Raw genomic sequence first — 19,305 nt, 5'->3', positions numbered from 1 at the left:
TGTTAGAGAGGGCTACATTCTGGGCGTCTTAAAAAAACTAAGGGAGCCGTGAAGCAAACAAGTTTGGGAACCCTTGGTTTAAATGGTCGAAAATCAATCTCTCTCTGAAATACGAAACACTAGGAAAGAAGGAATACAAGCAATGTCACATTGACTGATACTTCAATCACAAACATCACAACCTAGTTATTGTAGGCGGGGCGAGGAGACATCCTATACAATACCCAAATATCTTATATATACAAAATATTTTTTCTGGACTGGACGCGTCCTCCTCTCTGTCCCGCTAACGATGCACGTGCTTTCAATGCTGAATGAATGTGGTTGGTTAATATAATATATGGTCCGTGTAATACAAAGTATATTGCGAAGTATGATAATCTTGTGTTGTACATACCTGAGATTGCATGTTATACTAATTAGTTTGCAATAGCCATCACTCATTGTAAATAACGTAATTATAAGGGTGTTAATTGAATAAAAAAGTATTGTATTACTTCAGATATAGCATGATTTTGGGGGGAAATTGTTGAAAATAAGTTGGAACTGTTAATCTTACTTGTTCAATATTGAAGATGAAGTTACAAGGGAGAGCAGTAAATCTCCAATCAGTATAAAAATTTTATTGTGAACACCCGTATATGAACCGCACGCGGCGCCACTGCCGATAACAAAGGAAACGATACAAAATTGCCATGAGCATATCATCAAAAGCCTATAATTTTAACTTTCATTTAGTGTATATTTACTATGTTTAGCGTTTGTTATAAAAATAAAATGCTCAACACAACTTTGCACACAGAAACGATATACAGTAGGTTAGCACACACTGATTAGTAGTTAGTACAACGCGCTACAAAGCCAGGGATCCAGGGTTCGAATCCTACCCTTTGTGTTCTTTGCTAGAGCCCCTTCATGTCATCACTCACCCTCATCTTCGCGATTAGCCAAAATCGGAAGAAAAGCGAATTAAAATAAACTAAATCAATCAATCACATAAGAGTTTTTCTTGTATGTACGTATTTGCTTGCATTCTAGAATTATTTCTCTTGTAGTCTACGCATAAAAAACACAGTTTTTCGTTGTGACGTTTCAGGAGAACATACGCTCCCTTCATCAGACATTTATTTTTAATCGCACCTAGCAATTTTTGGCTCTTTCCAACGCTCAAGGACAGTCTACGTGGTCGCACATTTTCCAGCTGTTCCCCTCTTGCATCAGCGATTATTCAGTAGTATACAAAACGGACTCTTAAAAGAGCGTCTGTAGAGGCCACGCTATCGTGTCAGTGTTGTGAAAAATGTGAACGTCTAGACGGTGATTATGTTGAGAAGTGACGGCAGTTTCAGCTTTCTGAAGTGAGTATATTTCACAAAATAATTTTGGAGACCTTACAAGTTGAATGCACCTCGTAGAAATAAATTTCTGAAGAAGGGAGCGTGTGTTCTCCTGAAACGTCACAATGAAAAATTGTATTTTTATGCTTGTAATAACCGTAGACTACAAGAGAAATAATCAACACATAAAGATAAAGTAAATAATTAAATATTAAAATGCTATCAAGATATACAGACTCATACTTACTAATGCCACAAAAGGGTTGAGAATGTTTCCTCCATTGCTGAAGGCAGAGATGACTGTGCGTTTGCTTTCAAGCAATTTTAAGCGTTTCATTCGTTACTAACCTCACAAATAGCAATTCCTTCATGGTGCATATATGTTTCATGCATCACGTGTGGATTTTCTGATGATCAGAAACGGGCGTTGTTTGATTTAATGAAGCGTGAAATGTGAAATCAGCCTCATCTGCATAAAACAGCATGTCTAGGACTTTGTCGTTAAAATATCTTTATTTATGTCCGGAACTTTGCATTCGAAGTTTACTGCTGCACGTCATGTTGTGAAATCATAAGAAGAGAGATATGTCTGTGTGTTCTTCGGGAGTTTTGCATAATTTTTGTACTTTTAGATATCGTGTAAGAAATATTCGTGGTCAAAGCAGCTCTTGCTTGAACTCTAATTTCACTTTGTTTCATGCATCCTGAGAAAGGAATTGTTAATGGATATCTAAGGAAGTATTCATCAATATAATATCAATAACATTTGTAGTCTCTGTATTTATAATTGTGTAGCCATGAAGTAGAGGCCCACATTGAAAAATCACTGGTGTTACAGCCTGTCTGTGTGACAATGGACTAAGAAGATCCGCACCACAGTCTGCTCAGTTTTACCTCAGTGGTGTTAAATTGTATTCATTTGTCCGTGGTATTTCAACACCACTTAGGTTAAACGTTGACCAAAATGTGATGTTGACCTTCTGAGGCCACTGTGTGTAGATTTAGCACCATTTGGACAAATCCGACATGCACCAATGTGGACAAAGATTATCTTAAAAGAACAGGAATGCAGGTGTTATTTTTAATCGGGCAATGCCAATGCTGAGTGAAGAAACGTGAGAAGCATTGGCCGGAAGGAAGCGTGGCTGACGGGAGAGATGGGTTTGAGAAGTGAAGTGTGAAAGTGGTGCGAGGATAGTGGATACCGGAGAGAGGGTACTTGAAAATTAGGTAAGTGAGAGGCCTTCCTACCCGCAACGTTAAGGTGATAGTGTTCATAACAAAATAAAGTATCGGACGATTAATAACCAGTATCTCTGCCCAGTTATATCACCCAATATGGTATTCCCAACAATAATTCTTATATTGCTATTGGAGATGAGAGAGTACAACTTCTTAATATTTTTTCCAAGAAACTTTCTCCCCAGAGACGGTTTCTGATATCTCCCTCATGTAAAGTCTGTTAGTCCACATACTTACACTCTTTTCGATTAAAACCTTTATTGAAGAAATGAAATCTCTTCTCACCTCCTCGCGCACCAACCGTGCCAAGCGTATTTTCGAACGTTTTATTGGTTGTGTAGATTTGAATTCTTGAAACATTTTTCGTTCAAATACAATAAAAAAACAGACTTCTGAAATATCTTCTACGCTTCAGGGGACTAGTCTGAGAATGGAACAAACTGCCTGCACCATTGACTAACTAAGGAACTTACTAGTGTCCTACCAACAACGTTAACTTACATTAATATTAATAATTGCACCTGCACTTTATACGTCATGTAATTGATAGCATTATCCCTAGCAATAATACCACAATAATGATGACTTGTTACATGCTTCTAATTCACAGTTTAAGTACTATTCAATTCAAGGTATTATTTATCATTGTATAATATACGAGAAGTGTTTATTGTACAAAAATCCTTATCATATTATTATACTGCATTTTTCTTTCTGATTGATTCATTATATTTGTGACAAGAGTTCGTTTAAGAATGGCCCAAGCTTGCTTAAATATACGTAGACCCATTTTATTCTATTCTTTGAAGGATATAGGCATATTGTTCCATGACCTTAAGTGCGAGAAAAATCTACCGATTCTAAATGAATATACAAATTCACAACTCGAAGTATTTGTCTGTATTTAAATGACAATGAATTTGGGATATGGGACAATTTTATATGTGCTGCCAATTGTTCTTTAGAACAAATGCCTACTTTGTCCTCAGTAGCAAAGTATTGACATTAATGTTAGGTAAAGGTAAAGCTCTCCCCTGTGCTTAGCACCACGCCATGAAGGCGTATAGGGGGTGTGGGGGTAACGCCCCACACTTTCTTGATCCGGTCGTGAGTGGGGGTGATGTGATCAGCATCACACCCCTGACCGCCTTTACCCCCCAGGGTTTCCCCCAGGTACCCATGTTATTCGACACTGTTAGAGAAAATATAAAAAAGAGTAATTATTAATTTTATGTATTTGATTTTTGTTGTTTAGAGTGGATTTTCTGCCAGATTTGGCTAATCGCGACGATGAGGATGAGTGGTGATATGATGAAATTGGTAAGGGACACTTATAAAGAACACCAATACCGGGGTAATTTTATATGCATAGAGAGAGAGAGAGGGAGAGGGAAAGAGAGAGAGAGAAAAAATGCTTTACCTCCATCCGTCTTGCATGGGAACCTTGATAGTTGGCAGAGTGATCAGGGTCCACGTTTTCTTGGTGCCTGTGGAAGATCCGAAAGGAACGAATGGCCCTCATCACCAGCCAAGGGTTAGGCATAGCCCTCCCCTCTCGCCCCCTTGCGGGAATATTTTCGTCGCCCAGCCCGGCTGCTGCTATGGACAGAAAGTTCAATGTGCGGAAACGTCTGAGTGAATTCTTTTGTGAGCCCTTCCTTGGTATCTGAAAATTAAGAAAAACGAAACAATTTGGAAATGGAAATTGGAAAATCATTATCAATAACAATGATTTCTAAAAGAAAACGCAAATGAAAATGTCTACTTTGCTAAATTAAACTGCAATTGCGTCGTAGAAACTGTAAAAAAGTAATTTTAATGGAAAGTTATTGATTCGTTTAGTAATCAGTACGTTCTCAAGGTTCCATTTTGTTCCTTTCTTGTTCCCATTCGAACGATGCTGAACGCCGGACGCATAGTTCGAAAACAAATTTCCAATTTGTGTTCGTAAGGGCTGAGCTTAACCCTAGATTAGCCCGCTGCTCCCTGAAATATCAATAGAGCAAATTTCAGAGAAGCTGTTGATGTGCCATTGAAAGCTATAATCACATTCGTCAAGTTAGCAAACACGTGAAGAGAAACATTGATCTCGGCTACACGCGACTAGAGTTTTGAGAAATTGAGTTTTAAATGTAATAATGCTTACAACAAAGAGCGGCTTCAACTCCGTTCATTCCACTAGTACAGTGGGATCCATGAGTATTACCGTGCAAATTGTCCATGACTATTTTCATTAATTGTTACATCTTACATCCTTATGTGTTTTTAAGCGATGGATTTTTATTCATGTTGGTGCTGAAGTTTCCAACATCTTGTTTTGAGTTCTCTATCAATTCTTGAAGTTCTTATTGGGTAAAATAAAGTGCACGAACATGGTGATGGACAATTTGCACGGTAATACTCATGAATCCCACTTACCACGGGGGTGCGATATATGTTAATCACGATACTTTTACGTAGCTTTTCTACCCATTAGAGTTAATAGCGACGTTGAGGATGAAACGTGAACTGATGAAATGTATGATGGTCTATGGATTGATTTTTTATAGTATAGGCACATCAACACTTAGGCTACTTTTGCCCGTCTCGCAATACGGGGAAAAGCAGGGCTGTAGTCGAGGGTATACGGCGGTATACGTCGTACACCCTGTTAACGAAACTCATTAGTGTAGCTTTATCTTCCACTTTTCGTTCATATTTATTTATGTAATGCTTAAGCTTTCACGTGGTTGGGAATATAATGTGGAGAAGACCCACTAGTCACGTGTCCCTCCCCCCCTGAGATTTCTGGAAAGAGTTAATGTAATTCGAATGGTGAAATTGTAGATATATATTTTATAACAAAAAGTATTGTTTTCTGTGGCTTCCGTAAGTTACAGCAACCATTATTATTATTATTATTATTATTATTATTATTTGAAATAGGGTTACATTTAAGCTTACAGTCTATTTTACACTGATTATCTAACTAGGCTATAAAAAAACAGCTTTTTGTCCCAAATGAATTAATGTTAAGTATGCAGTTTTGCAAATTGTAGCTATATCGATATGCAGAATATCGAAATTACAAATGTATGTAATTTTTAAAAAAACAAGTAGTAGAAGTAGTAGTAATATTAATTTAATAATAAATGTAACAAAAATAGAAGCAATAATAGCAGTAATAATAACAATATTATTAATAATAATAGCAATAATAATAATAAAACTTTATGTGATTGTGCCCCCCCTGAGAATTTTTCTTGCGGCCGCCCTTGCCACTAGTTGATCAACCTCAGAAAAAATATGAAGATATGGCTGGAAAACCACCATGCTGCAAATTACACCAATTCCAGGGTCTATGCAAAACGTTCTATTAACAAGTGTATGAGTATGAAAAGAGGTATTTTGGAGTGTTTTCGAATAGACATTTAGAAACAGCTATAGAAGTAAGCTTTATTGCTTAATGTAGTATTAAAGTGTTTACAATTCACAGAGCAATATCAACAAAAAAATATATTAATAAGCTGTACTGCAGCCTATAAAATACTTTTGTACCCTTTATGTTTAAATGGAACCATTAAAACAAGCGTTTCTTATTTTTCATTTTTAAAACGCCTACTTTATGCCAATTATTGTTATCACCAGCAGCACTCTACTATCAATGGCATTTTTGTAGAAGTTAAATGATTTCATACATACATTTAATGGGAATATAATACAAAGTTAATGAAAAACGTTTCATGGAACTTAGCTTCTGTATTCCTTCTGAAGGTATACCTTCTAAACATTTTGGGCCTACAGCACTGGGGACAAAAAAGAAAATATATCTTGAAAACTTCCTTATGCAATTTTCAAAACTAATTCATTCATTCATTACTTAACAAGAATTCAAACTATACTGTCTCTGAGAACTAAAATCTCCTGACTTAATGGGGTTCTAAAGCCATGTTAAAAAATAGACCCAAGTTCCCAGACACAACCTTATCACTAATATAGATTCGGTAAGGGAAAAAATCTGCTAACCAACGTGATGTTATATCCCATCAACGAGTACCCTAATCGACCAATGTATATGTATCTACCTTGATTTCGCGGAGATCTGGCAACATGGCCCTCGGTTGCCATGCCAAACGGTGGTGCCATCTGTTATCTTAAAGTTGCAGCAAAATTGGCTTTAGTACGGCCTTAAGTTAAAATCTGAGGTTATAAAGGAGCAATCAGCACACAATATTATTCTGGCAATGAGTTCAGGCACCAGAGCCTCGTTAGCCTGCAAGAATCTGTTACCAGGATGCACTACGTAGAAGTGAGATTGACAATCGCAATCGAGGCTGTGTGTGGAAGAGGGATAAGTGTGTGTCGCTTTCTGGAGGAGCACTTATGATTTATAAAATGAAAAACATATTTATACTGTGTGATTGTTGATTATAATCAGTAATTATATTAATATAATAATTATTATAGTATAATAATATAATAATTATTGTAGCAAACAATGTAACATTGTTTGGGGGAGAGAGAGAGGGACATCCCAAATAAAACTAAATTCCTTACTTTTTTAACACTGATATTATTTTCATAATCTTTAGTAGTTTCTATATTTTCTTATTTGTTGAGTCCAGGCACCCCCTGCGCGCACGCCTATGTCTGTCCGCCCCTGATTGATATATAGCTATATACGCGTCAGCACCTCGCTAACGAAGTTCCCGGACACGATGAAGGAATATCAAGAGAGAGAGATAGAGAGAGATAACTATTAAGGTGAAGAAGGGTGTCATTTGCGAGTAGACGAGGTTCGATCGAGAGCTAGGACATATGAGTGCCTGAACTTGTGTTGCACTACCCTCGTCACTTACCGTACGAACAGGGGATGTTGGATGATAGAAAACCTCTACCGCTTCACTTTGACTACATTCCTTAGATTTTGTAATTACGGCACGCACAGAAATAAAATGCACGCACACTAAGGGGACCATGCGTCTTGTATTAGCCAAGACCGTCAATTTTTTGAATCTCTCTCCCGATTTTTTAACGTAAAACGGGACAGTAACTTACCGGTATAAAACTACTGAAACTATTCATCTTCTCCGCTATTACTATATACTATGGAATAGTAACATTGATAGAGGTGTATTTATTTATTAGGCAAAGGCAAAGTTTCACGTGCACTTTGCATCCTGCCATGAGGCATACATAGGCAGATGTGGGGCAGGGTTCCACACATTCTATCGATCGGTGAAGTTATCATCATCACTCTCCGACCGCCTTTAAGCCCCAGAGATACCACAGGTACCCATTTAATTGAGGCTGTTTGAGCCTAGAGCCGCTTTATGCGGGGACAGGCCGGAAAAATTCCGACCTTAGTTCACCCACCCTAGGGATCGAAACCGGGTCTCCCGCGTGGAAGTCAGACGCCATATCGACTAGATCAGCGCGGCTCCAAACCTAAGGATTTATGATGAAACAGTTTCTTGTATTAAAATGTGTACATTTTGCTATCAGGTTTGCTCAGTTTTTCCTTAAGAAAAATATTAAAAACGTCATGCTTTGTTGTTTTAAAACTCTGGTCAACATAACATACACGCAAACAATACACACCCACATACCCGCACACACACACGCACACGCACATCGTGGTTTGGATCCCACTGCAAACTGTAGGTCCAGTCTCGATTAGCCTATCTATGCATAAAGTGGACTTCAAAGCCTCAAAGTGTACACATAGCTACATATACGCTCCTGGCGCAGCATGTGTGTTATTTGTGTGTGTCCCTTCATTAACTTCACCATATAATCAATAATTCTCATCGTCGCGATAAGCTAAAAGTGGAAGAAAAGCGACGCCAATAACATAAACACACACACAAACACAGAGGGTTGGGTATGTTTTCTAATTCCTGCTACCCCTCTTCGGAACGCATGTTGTCCACTGATGGTGCGACATTGTCAGGGCTCATTATCAAAATTATCTTACTTCTTTGTCAAAATAGTCTTGGATGATACAGTATTATTATGGACTTCAAAATGTTTGCTACCCTCCACAAAGTTAAGCTCCAAGTTCGATTCTGCTCCCCTAAGTTACACCTACACCGGAAATAGAGGCTTACCAAACGATTCATCCAAGTCTCTCCTTATTAGGTCATATGTTCGAACTGTCCTTCTGTTGCTTTTCTGAGACTGAAATCTAGTGCTTTGTAAACGTGTTTATAAAATGTATCGAAATTAACAATATTGATTATGGATTTCAGTCCAAAAATAATTATATATTTCACTCATACTAGTTTCAAGATTTCGAAATTATCTAACGATTGTGTGGAACATTCTTGATACTAACGCGTGACTTCCATGTATTTACGATATAGATAATGTCCAGAAGTGCAAGAAAGTTGTAGCTAAAAGGAAAGCAGAGCGACACGTGTTTCCTTTAACTGGAATGACCTGTCTGCTTTAGTGAGGTGAAATATCATATGACGTGTCCTCGTGGACTCAAGGAGATTCGACGTGTCAAATCCAATTTCACAGTCTGTAGATTCATCAGATTTCCCCATAGTATTCGCAATGAAATCGATGAAAACATATCTGTTTGATATCTGAAAGGTCCAAACTATTCATTCATTATATTTCTGAACTATAAAGATATATGTAATTTATTCATTCTCTACGAAATCGTATGTTTTAAATTAAATACTATCATGCGATATTAATTGGGTATTACATATTTGTCTAGTGCCTTTTCACTTCTATTTAACACTACTTTCTCTCTTTAGGTGAAATTTGGTTGTGCTCTCTCGGAAAGTAGTGCTAAAATAAGTAAAAGTGTAAAGTACGGGACAATAGATAATGTCCAGTTAACATTGCGAGCTGGTGTAGAACCATTGTTGCACATTCAGAGAACATTAAAAATAACGCTATATTTAATGTTTCACTACAACCAAATTATCACAACTAGTAGAGTTAAATAGAAATCGGCAGTCAATTGGCATTGTCATGCCGAGATATGAGAATTATATTATCCTCTCTGGTTGATATGATTAATTTAGCTCATTTAATATCGCATTTATTAGACTTTTAGCTAATCGCGAACATGGGAATGAAAGATGAAATGGATGAAGGGACGATCACAAACATATATGGACGACACAACACAACAACAAGCCCCATAGAGCATTATACTGGCTGTGAGTCCAGACGCCAGAGCCTCGCTAGTCTGTAAAATGCAGTCCAGGATGTACTACGTGGAAGGGGGGTTGGCATTTGCGTGCCTTTCTAAAAATGTTTCACACGCCCTGATTATCCTCTCTATGTATAAACAAGGAAATATGCACAAGGAACTTCAACAACTATTGATGTAATTATACTTGGTGATTTTTAATGCATAATTGGCCAACCGTACAGGAGGAGCAAGGCTTATATATTTTTTGTTGTGGATGGCGAAGATAAGTAATAAAAAACGTAAAATCTAAACACACACATAACAAAAATACTCAATATACTGAAGAGTCAATGAGTGCTGGTAGTACAAGTTTGCTTGTAAATAGGGTTTTATTTTATTACATCTCCCTGTTTTCAGTACTGGTAAGTTATACACATACGTGTTCCTATCTCCAAGACACGATCCAAAGGGGGCCTCTTTTACTGTAGTAACAGAAGATCGAACATTATAAATAAATCACTTATCAGGAGAATGTGTGAACTGTACAACAGATGTTCCGAAAGGGAACCAAAATTAGATATATTTCACATGCCTTTTGGGGCATTCAAAAAAGTTATTCAAGGAATGGAAGAATAAATGTCAACAATGTAAACATAAACGCAATTTTTGTAAATATATATTTCTTTCGTAGTTTTTACTCAATTACATAGCCTATATGTACGTACTTTCTAGTGTGTCAATTATTTACAGGTCCTTTATTACATACATAATTAATGTATTTCGTCAAGGTAAATAACTTGTATCCTTGATTTATACTGTTTATTTTATTTCCATATTTTATGTAATTTATAATATATTATAATCTCCATATATATATATATATATATATATATATATATATATATATATATATATAAGTATATATATATAATATATATATATATATATTGTACATGGTGGTAAAGATCTGAAATACTGAGTGTAAAGATAAATACGTTGTGCATTGTACTTAATAATTGAAATGTTGTATTCATGTATGCTATTTTTGTAAATAATAGTTAGATATTTCATTCCACTCTTTTCAATTAACATGTATTATTATAACTCGGTTTGTCAACTGTTGTATACACATAATTTAGCGTTGAAATGTTTTATGTTTATTTACATTTCTGCACAATAATATTTCTTATCAAACTGTAAATTTACAAACTCAAAGCAAGAAAAGTAGACCACTGTAATTGGGCATTCGCCTGTTGTGTTTAATGATAATAATAATAAATAAATAACTCCAGAAGATGGCGTTTCTCATGAGCATTCCAGCATATGGTGTGATAATTAATTAATGATTTTACTTTGTGCTTCTGTCACTATTGGCTAATTGAGAAGATGAGGATCAATGGTGATAAGATGAAACACTAATGAACAGCACACAAGTCCTATAGAGGAAGGTGTAATTAAATTTACCAACCTGAAGTGTTTCGCATATGAAATATATAGGCTTGAACCATATCGCTTCAGCCTCGGAAAATGTCCAATTATACCTAACACCATTAAGCCTTGTTTCCATGGTATGAAAAACTCAATATGCTGACCAAGGCAGACTTTTATTTTATTATAAAACATAAACTAAACATAACGTTTCAACCTTCTAGCAATGTTAAGTTTAGTTTATGAGTTTTTCATACCTTTAAAGAAATGTGAAAAAAAAATTGTAGTAATTGACTTTGATGTACTCGGACTATTTTTTCACATTTTCTATGGAAGAACGTACCAGAACTCGACGTAAGAAAACATTACCCTGACTTAGGTGATAAGAGTTGCATTAAACAAAAAAAAAACTGCCGAATAAATTCAACTCGAAATTTACGGCACATGTTTCAGAATAAGGTTACTCACGGAAATTAATTTTCGAAACTCGTTCTCATAATCACAATAATGTATCACAAGTTCTGAAAGTGTGACTGCCACGGTCAACTGATGAGACTCTCTTCAGCTCCTTCGTGATGAGTTTTCTGATCGCGGGACATTTGACCACGCCTAGATTTCCTTGCCTATTCTATCCACATCAACACTTTGGAGCCTCGCCTCGTCTCTTGTTTACATTCGTGAACTGTATGAACAAGGGAAACAATGTTAAACATTCTACTCTTTCTAAATGGGGAGAAAAGTAAACAGTTTTCCTCATCAACGTTGAAAAATAAACCAATTTGTCATAAAGAGCTTTAGAGCTTGAAGCAGAAAGCAAATATCAAAACAAATACATTTGCATTTTTTCATTAAATTGAATACGAGTTAAAATGACGATGGAGGGTTTCCCTGATATACGTTTAGTCCTCTTCCGTGGCCGTGCGGTCAAAGCGCTGTGCTTTGGGCTCCTACTGCGGGACGGCATGGGTTCGAGTCCGCCAGAGTTCAGTCTCTGGGTTCTCGGCCTGTGTATAGGACCGGTGGCAACCCACCATCGTGAGGAAACTGGGGAGCTACGAGTGAGTAGCGTAATCCGGTCACGGATATCTCCTATGACGGCTGAGGGTTCGACGTGCTGACCCCACGTCACCCCCATTACCGGTTGAAGAACTCTACAGCTCTAGGTAGGATTGTGGGAGGGAGATTGGCAGCCGGGAGATAGGCCAAGGCCCTTCTAGGGCTGTCCAGCCACGGATTATTATTATGGAATACGTTTAACAAAATGTTATTTCTGCATCATGAATTCTTAGAATGCAATTGAAAACGTGGAAGAAGGAATTGACAGATATTTCGTGATCGATCCTTACATGATAACTAAAAGTACTCTTCTTTCATTTGCTTCCCCACTGATATTATGAGTAAATATGTTGATATTACAAAATAAGAAATTCAAGTACATGATATGCTTCCAACTTAATCTAAATCTGGTAATTTTTAACCTCACGGTCATCAAAAAGTATATCCAGCATGATATGGTTGAAATTTTTTGCTTTCGTTTGTGGAGAGAAATGGACGGCTAACCTCCAAGCTACACAATGGGTGGCGCCAGCTTATATGGGCTTTTGGGGCTCGAGTCCACCCAATAATCTTATTATGTTTTATTTTAGAAATAAAATCCCACACTTAAGAAAAGAAAATGTTTCATCATTACACATTTAAAGAGTTCTCACAATTTAATTGCTGACTGAGTGTTGTCAAAATATTTCATAATTTTCAATGTTACATCTCCATGTGATATATGTCAGTGCCCTATATTATTTACACTAAAGTAAGGGAGGATAAGGACTTATAACCACAATGAGGATCGATATGCATTAAAAGCTCTCAAAAAAGGCACAGAAAAATACAAAGTAGGCACTAAAAGTAATTAACATCGACACATTTTTAATATTTTTTTCCTTGATTAGGCACTCAAAAAGAAGTAATCTTAGAAATAAGCACTTCTGACTAAAATAGGCAAAAACAGTCACTCTAAATTCACATATTTCTCTCAGAAATGGTCTGCAACTGTCTTGAAACGCAAAAACCTATATTTTCTGGCCACGGAACAAAAAAGACCTTTTAGGGCAAATCCTCAGTCTATGACATGTCTTATGGCATAAAATTATGAAACAAATCTCCGACTTCAGACTACCAAATGTTTTTCAAAAGTTGGCGTCACTGGCTATAACCTATTACCATGTGCTGGGATATTTTCACACAATTCAGGTTATTTCACACTCATGTTTATGAGCCCCGGGTTGTAAAGTATAATGACTAACTACGTGTGGAAATTTTCAAGTGTAAATGATAGCCTATTGTGCCTCGAAAAGCATATTCTACTTAGAATGCCAGAAAACAATCATACATAATCCACGTCGGAAATACCTAAGAGTGTAAAGAAAGTTCTTTATAACTTGAAAAAGTAAAAATGTGCTGAATACATCCGAAAATGGTTAAAATATGGTCAATCATCTAGAAACGACCAAATGGGTAAATAAGATTTGTATTCATTCCCTACAACAGTAATGAAAGAAAGCATGCATGGAATGTGACACTTCGCAAACAAACGTATAACAATGGGGAAGACAGGTTAATGAAGCCATTCCGTTGTTTTTCTTTTCTGAACGCAAGCAATTACATGAAGCCTTAATATGCTGGACGATCTGCAACAGTTGTATGTTTTCCAACTTTCGAAACTTCGGCCAGTGATAACAGTTTGGAGCTTCGTAGTGACATTCTCAGGTCACTGTGAGGCATAAGTATAGATGGGGGTCTGGAATTTTCTTGTGACACAGTCAATGGCCACAATAAATAGCAGACGTAATTGAAAAACTTGTACGAAATAATATGTACTCTACTTGAATTTTTTAAAGTTGGTGTTTTGTTTCTTTCTCTCTTTTCCAATTATTTTACGTCACTTTTCTATTTCTTGGGTTAATCGTAAGTATCAGTAATTGATGATGTGACAACACCCAGGCTTCGAACCTCTGGCGTCGTAGCACGTTACGTTGACTACTCTGTCACGGAGGCCAACAAGTTGATATTCTAAAGTAATGCACTAGGTGATGTATGAAATGTTTATTTCAGTTGCTTATTCCAATTTTCATACGATTTTTTTTTCGGACATGAATAACTTTTGAAATTTTACATTGATGTCAGACAAATATAAAAACCGAGATGAAAACAAACCGTTTCCGATATACCAGCAGTAGACAAAATAAAAGATAAAGCAAAAATGTATGATTCTTAGAGGCATGAATATTTCGTTTTTGACGAAAACACGAAATGTGAAATATCACATTGTAATGTTAATTTTTCATGTTTCTGAAAGGTGTGAGGTGCGTTTTTCTACCCTGTTTTGTCACGAAATGATGCGAAATGAACTGCAAAATGCGAAATAGACTCTTAAACACGAAATTTACCGTTTCTATACCGACACGACACTTTCTGAAGTCTGAAGTATCCTGTGAGTTGTGCAATTCACGGAATTGTTGTTTTTATACCGAAATTTTGCTTTTTTATTTACTAAAAATATGTGCCTTTAATGATTCTACGTCTTACAAGGAAAGAGAAATATTCGTATTCTCTTAAATTATTTGAGTAAAATGGTAAGAATTCAGGTGGTAATATTCCTGGAAGGCTCTGCATTTTTAAGTAGATTTAATTACTATGCATCGGTTTCATGTATCTAAAGCAAGGAGCTACAAATTTATCTTTCTTATCCCTGCTTCTAACTCACGTAGCAACACTAATATTTTTATAGAAGATAATTCTTAATTTCATCATGGACAAACATATAGTAAAGATCTGTCTGTATGTTATATCTAGTGTTGCCCACGAGACGAGACATGTCTCGTCTCGTCTCGTGTCCCGTCTCGAAAACGAGACGAGACACGAGACGGGACAAGCGTTTCAAAATTCGAGACGAGACGAGACTGACCACCTGTCTCGTCTCGTTTTCGAGACGAGACACGGGACGGGACGAGACGGCTCGTGAAAAGTCTCGTCTCGTCTCGAAAGTCTCGAAAAAAATACAAACAAAATAATTAATCAGTTGCGAATATTCATTTACTCGGAGTAAAGGATATTCTTTGGAAACCCAAATCGGCGTCTATTACATAATAAATGGCTATCTTATTTAGTTTTTATACTCTTCCGAAATCCAGTATTACTTCAATTTTTCAATGTATTCAAGCTTAGTAATTTTAAGCTGTAATAGTACTCCAGATAGAAATACTTTACTAAAATACCGATTCAGATATCTATCTGTATAGAAATATTGTGAGAGAGAAGTATTCTCGATAATTTCTTTGAATGGAAAATTTATGAAAACTATTGTAAACCTTACGAAAATTACGAAAATTGCGGGCTTTGTATGCTTTTCCATAGTAACGAAATTTATTATTTGTTTATCCTTAAAACAGCTTTAAAGTAAAAACTACTGCTATAACGCGCAGGGTGGTATTCCCCCCCCACTGGGTACTTGTATCACCCCTCGGCTTGATAAATCTTATCCATGGGGGGGGGGGGAATGTTATATGGCAAAAAGTCATTATCTCATGCTGTCCCTAGGCAGTCAGTAGAATTTTTCCCCACTGGAAATTTCTTAAATACCACACTGAGCAGTTAAGTGAGACATACAATAGTTGTTATCTTCACAACACGATTATTCCCGCACAAGGAATAAGGAATATTCCACATAAAATCGTGCCATCTAAGGAACGGACCTAAAGCATTTTTTGTAGTCTTCTCATGGAAGGAAGTGATATGATTTTTGACATTAACCTCCCTTGCTAATTGTAATACAAGTATTTCCCCATCCAAACTCCCTCGCGGTCAGTAACCATTTTCTCTAGGTATCTCTCACCTTTTAACTTTTTATTAAACATTCTGTCTGTTTAAACATGACATTTCCCAGCGGAGGAAGAATTCCCTCCCTTCAAAATAATCGGCGAAACGGGGATTCCGCTTTCGCCGAAATTTTTACTTGGGTGGGAAATATGATATAATGCGCCTCTGGGTAATTGGGCAAAACGGGATTCGGCAAAAAGGGAAGACATGGAAACTAAAATTGGAGCAAGAAAACACCTGAATTCTGTGAGGAAATGTAATCAATTTGTGTCATAACTTCCCTGGGTGATCGTTAACCTCTCCTGCTTGTCGCGGCGCTTCGGCACGAAGAATTGCATTTATTACTGTTGGTTCGTTTGCAAGCGACACTTCTCGCTTTTCTCCTGTCCTGTGTTGTTTGTCGCATAGGTCAGATCGAAGTAAGAAGTGACCAGACCAAAGTAACAACCTATGTCAATTTCCGAACCTAAGTAGCACGACCAGCTGCACGTGTCGCTGAGAAAAAGTATTTTTTATCACTCCCCATATCAACATCTCATTTCTAATTAATTTCTTGCGTCGGTTAAGCATTCTCTTATTTCTCCATATTTCTGGATGTTCCAACATTTCTTCGATTCTTTAGCAAGTTCTTTCGAGTTATTTCTGTAAGATTCCCCCTCGCAAAACGTAATTCGCCACACGATGCCCGTAACGAATTTGCCCAGTTGAAAAATCCTGAAATTTCGTCAACAACTGCTACCCCAAGGGCTTCCTTCCATTCATCCTTGCGCTCAACGATGTGGAGGTAGCCACTGACATTGTTTACTGTAGGTCCTCTTCCAGCCTTATTGGGGACAATCGTCATAAAATTATCGCCAGCACAAACAGTTCATTCAATTCATTCATCTCAAAATGAACAGCTCCATCCTCAGTACTGGTTGCAAACTCTAAAGATTTCGCACCAAAAACCTGATAATAGGCCAATATATTTTAGTTAGATACTCTGCGTTGACGTAAAGAATCTATATTGCCTGAAGTCAACGAAGTAAAAAGCGACATGCAATAGGCAAGAAGCGACGCCTGCCACTTGTAAATGATTCCTCAGTAATACATATAACCTTCAGAACCGAAGCAACATGACGAGCGGGACGTGTCGCTTATCGCTTTCGTGTCGCTCGGACTTGACAGTTTTCTAATGTAGTGCATCGTGTCGCCTCTATCCGTTGGTAGCGCGTGCGTGGGGAAAGCCTGCTTAGAGACTAAAGGAGCTTGTGTCGCTTGTCACTTCGGTGCGAAACCCTTGTGTCGTTTGGAGAGTCCACCAATCGAAAGCAGGCTTCCACGGCGTTTCATGCCGCCACGGTGTGCAATACTGCTGTTGATGGGCTAGTTCCCAAGCAGCATGTGTCGCGTGTCGATTTCAACTCTCCCTTACGTGAAACCTTGCAACCGAAGCGACGCAACAAACTATTCGTGGTCTATTGTCGGTTGCGTGTTGAACGGATTAGACCGTTTTCTGAAAACCGTGCGTCATGTTGCCTCGGACTGTGAATACTTGCTAATAAACTGAAGTTGCCTCTGTCACGTGTGAATAGTGTTGCCCACGAGACGAGACGAGACGAGACGAGACGAGACGAGACTTTGGTCTGTCCCGTCCCGTCTCGTGAAAATGCTGTCTCGTCTCGTGTCTCGTCTCGAAAATATTCGTTTGTCCCGTCTCGTGTCCCGTCTCGAAGGGTTCTGTCTCGTCTCGTCTCGTCCCGTCTCGTTTTGTCCCGTCTCGTCTCGTAAAAGTGATCCGGGATATCATGCCAACGAAAGTCAAAAGTAGCAGAAACACGAAATATTTTTCCGGAAAGTGGAATAAAGCTCCAAATATTTTACCCATTGCGTGGTGAGAATAAATAAGGTTCGTTAATCATGAGAACATTAATATTAAAAATGCAGTTTGTTGGTTACTGATTGCTAGGTATCTTATGAAATCTACCTTGTGGTTTTTCTAGCATCATACAACTGTCTATCCATCGTACATTTATACCAAGTTTGTTAGAACCTGTCCCGTTTCCCGCGCTAGCGATCGCTCGACAGTTTTGGTGCCAATGAGAAACGAGAAAAAAGTCGTCTGCTGGGCAGCGAGGAGCGAATGGAAGCCAGAAGAGAGGAGCTTACTTAGACGTTGTTGCCAAGTTGCGTATTTTAATTTGCTGCCTGGCTTTGGCTTTCCCCAGCATGGAGTTCAGGCGGTCTTCAGCAGCAACACCGCTTGGTTTATGCTAGAAAAGCCAGCGATCAGCTACCGCGGGAAGCCGGGCAGGTTGTAACAAACACGGTATAAGTGAGTGCTCTTTTTCATTACTGCTATACCTTTTGGAAGTCTTGAAATGTTTTCCAATAGACCTTCTTTCTTTCTGAATGTCGAACTTCCGTGAACTATGAAAATGTACATTTTTTCTTTAAATTCTAAGCTTGGCTCTGGGGAGCAACAAAAAAGTTTTAAATGTGTAGTACGAACACAAAAGACTATTTAAAATTTCAATATTTAGTATATTACAAATAGAAAGCATTTATTGTTCTTAATATTGTTAAACATCTTCTATGACATAAGTTTCAAAAAGTGTTTCTTTGTGATATTGTGCTGTTTCTTATGCTCAGCTTATGACGCACATACTTCTTTCTTTTCCCTTTAGCCTCTAAGTCCGGTACCACCACCGCTTGATCTAATTTATCCTTCGGCAGGCACGCATCTAGAAATATATGTCGGGGGAGGGTGTCCGAGCCAAGTGTTTCAGAAAAAAATTATAATAATAACTAGAGCCCGGAAGTTTGGCAAAATGCCTCTTTTTATCTACTGCATATATTGTTAAAATTTTTCCGGATATACGTTTCTTATGTTGTTTCGAATGTTTTGGTAGCCTTTTCATTTTGCCTATTTTGCCTATTTGGGACCCCACTACCTATTTTTAATTATAAATATATTTTTTGTTTAGCTAGAGCAAGGCCCCAGGAGGATGCAAGAAGCCTCTCCTGCAAAAGTATATGTTTTACGAAGCGAAGAAACGTGACAAAACCACCACGTATGGAAGGCAAAGCTGCATTAATTTTATATCGCACGTTTACAGAGCCGTGCCTCCTGAAGTTATAAAAATCCCTACTTCAATGATTCTTTTAGACATGCTATAGTAGAAAAAAATATGTTTAGATGCACCCAAAGTGCATCATTATCAGATTATGCATATAACGTGTTATTGGAATCAACATATTTGTGTAAATTGGGTGCCTCCCCGATGGCGTAGTAATAACGTCGAGGTCTTG

General features: G+C 37.5%; 2 protein-coding genes across 2 annotated transcripts in view; one reads left to right on the top strand and one right to left on the bottom strand.

Annotated features, from left to right (window-relative positions):
* TrpA1 (Transient receptor potential cation channel A1) overlaps positions 1–1,627 on the bottom strand; it is a 137,611-nt gene extending 135,984 nt beyond the window's left edge. Inside the window, exon 1 of the mRNA XM_083122198.1 lies at positions 1,585–1,627. The gene's annotated coding sequence lies outside the window, so the exon portion shown is untranslated. The remainder of the gene's footprint in view (positions 1–1,584) is intronic.
* Positions 1–19,305, top strand: part of LOC145987582 (putative glutamate receptor) — a 104,925-nt gene that overhangs the window by 22,347 nt on the left and 63,273 nt on the right. The window lies entirely within an intron of this gene.

The sequence above is a fragment of the Lepisma saccharinum genome, chromosome 5 (assembly GCF_977018435.1).
Source record: "Lepisma saccharinum chromosome 5, izLepSacc3.1, whole genome shotgun sequence".
Lineage (NCBI taxonomy): Eukaryota > Metazoa > Arthropoda > Insecta > Zygentoma > Lepismatidae > Lepisma > Lepisma saccharinum.
The sequence above is the reverse complement of the archived record's forward strand: the minus strand, read 5'-3'. Positions and strand labels throughout refer to the sequence as shown.